Consider the following 4,908-nt stretch of genomic DNA (forward strand, 5'->3'; position numbering starts at 1 on the left):
TGTTTGTGCTTTACATTTTAAAATGAAAAGACAAATGGTTGGTTTAAAAGTCGTTGTCTTTAGTAGTTCACTCCTAGTTCATGTCATGTTGGTTATGAATGTGTAAGTAATTAATAATTGTTTTGGTTCTTCATTTTGTCTAATTGGTATGGGCTATTCATTCCAATTCTTTACTCTCACCTACACTTTACCTTCTCTTAATAGATGAAGATCTATAGAAGATAAATAATTATTTAAGGTTTTAAATTTATGTTTAGTTTTCATAAAGCCTGACAGTGGGGCCAGGCTTTTTTGAAATAATTCACATGAAAAGCACTGGTGTATTATTTCCTTCTGGTACAACCCTGTCAAAACTCTTCATGGGAATATTTTGGAAATGAGAACTGTATGTTGAGGGACTCAGATTATTTCTTTGAGTTAGTTTGCTGGAAAAAGCAATGAGAATAACCAATATTATTGCTGATAGAAAATTCAAGGACAACCTAGCCCAGTTGGCAATACAGAAAAAGAACCTAATCCTTATATAAATGCATAAATTTGCCCAAAGTAGCCAATTGCATCAAAGCCAGGCCTAGAACATTAGTCAGCTAGCTCCCAAATGCCTTTAACTTTGTCCTCAGGATACAGTTACAACTCTTAGCTAGTTTAATCCAGCATCTCAAAATTTATTTTTTAATTATAACCAGTGTTAGAAATGTAATCCTATGTGGAAAGACTTGCTTTTTTTCTACCTGAGACCCTAAAGGGACTCTAAGAGTTTCATTCATTTGCTTTAGAGATAAAGGAACTGAATCTCAGAGATGTTAGGTGACATGCCAAAGGGTCACATTGCTAACTAGTAATAGAAGTAGCCTGAGAACTGGGATCTTCTGTTTTCTAATCCACCGCATATAACCCACCCTGTGTGACGACGTGTTGAAGTCTCCACCATCAAAAACTACCTCTGTCATTTACACACTCATTAAGATGTAGAACCTCAGCCCAACTTTCTAGAAACGGGCTTCCTGACAACACTCTTTGCCCTATTCCTTTCAGGCCAATACTACAGCCGACTTGTACCTGCTCCCCTCATTAATTATGAAGTGAAGTGAGCTCAGTTGTGTCTGACTCTTTACAATCCCATGGAATTCTCCAGGCCAGAATACTGGAGTGGGTAGCCTATCCTTTCTCCAGGAGATCTTCCCAACCCAAGAATCGAACCGGGGTCTCCTGCATTGCAGGCAGATTCTTTACCAACTGAGCTGTCAGGGAAACCCTCATTAATCATACATGTCGACAAAACATTTAGAAATTACTGTGGATGCTTTCCTTTGTGTATAAAAATAGTTTTATCTTTCCACACTATTTAACTGTAAAAAAGTCATAAGTCACTGAAATACCCCAAATCTTTGCTCCAAGTAAGAAAAAAAAACTCTCTTTAATCTCAACACAACCAAAGATGTAGGTTAACAAAATAAGTAAGGAAAACAGATGCTTACAAAAACATATTTTTTTTTTTTTACAAAAACATATTTAGACTGTAAAGAAAAACTCAAATGATGAATTAGTGCATATTAATAAGTCATACAAATTTCATAAGAAGTGCATGTTAGTAAAGTAATAATAGCAATATATATAGGTTTATATATTTAATATTATATATATTATATATCCCAAACACCTTCAGTTCAGTTCAGTTCAGTTGCTCAGTTGTGTCCATTCTTTGCGACCCCATGAACTGCAGCACGCCAGGCCTCCCTGTCCATCACCAACTCCCAGGGTCCACCCAAACCCATGTCCATTGAGTCGGTGATGCCATCCAACCATCTCATCCTCTGTCGTCCCTTCTCCTCCTGCCCTCAATATTTCCAGCATCGGGGTCTTTTCCAATGAGTCAGCTCTTCGCATCAGGTGGCCAAAGTATTGGAGCCTCAGCTTCAACATCAGTCCTTCCAATGAACACCCAGGACTGATCTCCTTAAGGTGGACTGGTTGGATCTTCTTGCAGTCCAAGGGACTCTCAAGAGTCTTTTCCAACACCACAGCTCAAAAGCATCAATTCTTTGGCTCTCAGCTTTCTTTATAGCCCATAATATTCTAAATAAGTGACAACAGAATATTCTTCAAATCATTGAATCAGAACCCATAGAGCTTGTAAGATATCTGTGGAAAAGTAGTGCCTTGAATAGAAAGCTGAGATAGAACACCAGTTGACCCATGGACCCCAGACACCGCTGCAGCATCAAACATTTGTTAGAATATCTGAAGGTGTTACAGCAATGTAACTTAGTGAAGGCAGTGTCAAAGTAAATATTATTGCATCTTAAAACAATTGACATATGTCTATGCTTAGGAAGAACTCTCTCTCCCTCTCGTATTCAGAATTCAATGACAAGTCATTTGTATATATTTGATGCCATCATGGACAGAGTTGGGATGATTTGAATAGAGTTGTATTCTTTAAAAAGGAGGCAATGTTTCATAGAAAAACAAGACAACTCTCAATTCTACCAATTTTAAGAACAAATATAGTAAATAATTAATTCAAGTATTTTCATCTTTGGAACATCTATGCACGAAAAACTGTTTTTTCAAACTGAGAATATATTAACGTTGTTCGAATTCAAAATGACACTTTATAAAGGTGTACATAGGAAGTGTCCTCTCATCCCATTCTTCTTGCTTCAGTTTCCCATCCACTTCTTTACTTCCCATAGCTAATTACATTGATGGATTCTTGTGTGTCCTTCCTATGAAAATACAAATGTAAACTATGTTCTCATTTTGATACTTTTCTTACATAAACATTACATATCATAAACATTGTTTCATACTTTCATTTATTTATCACATGTATCTTGAATTATTTGTTTAAACGAATGCATACAGAGCTTCCTTATTACTACAGACAGATATAGACAGGTGTGTCTTATGCACACATCTCGAGTGGAGATCTGGAAGCCTCTATAAAACTACCACTTAGGTCAAGATACAGAATATTAATAGCACTGCAGAAGCCTCTTTCATATTTCATCTAGTTAATATCTCCCTGTGCTTGGTTGTGTACAACTCTTTGTGATCCCATGGAATGTAGCCACGAGGCTCCTTTGTCCATGGAATTTTGCAGGCAAGAATACAGGAGTGGGGTGCCATTTCCTTCTCCAGAGGATCTTCCCGAAACAGGGATCGAACCCACATCTCTTGTGTCTCCTGCATTGACAGGTGGGTTCTTAGTCACTAGTGCCACCTGGGAATATCCCCCGGATAACCACTAGTCTGACTTTATCATCCTGACTTTATCATCAAAGAAATGTCTTCACTGTTGTGACATTCATATAAATGAAATCATAAATTAGGTATCTTTATGTCATTATATAGGTAAGACACACTCAAATTGTTATTGTTTACATTCTAAAGAAGTAGTTTACCCTTTTTCATTGTCTTATAGCATTCATGTATGTATGCATTCTATTGTGGGTGGTAATTTGGACATCTCTAGTTTTTATCTATAAAAAGCAGCACTTCTGTAAATATTGTTAGTTTCTTATACTGCATAAATGTATGCATGTATGGGTGGGGGGTTTATAACTCAGAGGTGAATTGTTGGCTTATACAGAAGGCTTCCCTGGTGGCTCAGATGGGAAAGAATCTGCCTGCAATGCAGGAGACCTCGGTTCAATCCCTGAGTTGGGAAGATCCTCTGGAGGGCATGATAACCCACTCCAGTATTCTTGCCTGGAGAATCCCGTGGACAGAAGAGCCTGGGGAGCTATAGTCCATGGGGTCACAAAGAGTCAGACACAACTGAGCGACTATCATACACACAGTAGGTGAATCTACCTTTTTGGTAGAAAATTCCAAACAGTTTTCTAACTGGTAACAATTTGCCCTCCAGCAACAGAGTACAAAAGTTCTAGCTTCTCCAAATCCTTGCTTATACTTGCTATTGTCATTTTGTTAATTTTAACTTCTAGGGGCTATGTTGTCATACATCGTTACTCTTACACTTTGGATTTCTCTGATGACCAGTGAAGTTGAGAACTTTTAATATATTTACTGATCATTTGGAAATCCTCTTTTATGTAAAACTTGCTTAAACTTTGTGGACTTTTGTAAAAGAGATTTTCTCTCTTTTTTTTTTAAGCAATACCTTTGGCTTCACATAGATATATTTTTGAGTTTTCATATTTTCTTCGTTTCCAAGTTTTGCTGAGCATACAAGAGTTTGGATCTTTTCAGTTTGTTCATTTGTGTTGTCCTCTTTGTTGTTCCATGTCGTTTACAAGAGGTGTCTGACTCTTTGTGACCCCATGAAGTGTACAGTCCATGGAATTCTCCAGTCCAGAATACTGGAGTGGGTAGCCTTTCCCTTCTTCAGGGGATCTTTCAAGCCCAGGGATCGAACCCAGGTCTCCCGCATTGCAGGTGGATTCTTTACCAGCTGAGCCACAAGAGAAGCCCAAGAACACTGCAGTGGGTAGCCTGTCCCTTCTCCAGCAGATCTTCCCAAACCAGGAATGGAACTGGGATCTCCTGGATTGCAGGCCTATTCTTTACCAACTGAGCTATCAGGGAAGCCCTGATACAATGCATAGACTATTGTAATTATAATCATGTGTTCCTTTTCAAACTAAGTTTCTTTTGGCATGGATGAGGAAGTTATGCAAACTGTTTTGAGAGATGAAGAAATTTTCATTTATAACTGTTATTTTCTATAATTCTGAGGATGGTTAAACAAAGGTTTTCCAGTTGGTCATTTTGGATGAAAGTTTGGTACCTACATTTCAGATCTCTGGAAATAATGTTAACTTTTAATCTCATTATGAGTCATAAAAATATTTTAAAGAAATCAAAAAGTCATGATTCATATTATTAACACCCTCAGCTTTACAACTGTACCTTTGATGTAAAGCAGTCTTTACTTCTTAG

Source organism: Cervus canadensis, chromosome 20 (assembly GCF_019320065.1).
Source record: "Cervus canadensis isolate Bull #8, Minnesota chromosome 20, ASM1932006v1, whole genome shotgun sequence".
NCBI classification, from domain to species: domain Eukaryota; kingdom Metazoa; phylum Chordata; class Mammalia; order Artiodactyla; family Cervidae; genus Cervus; species Cervus canadensis.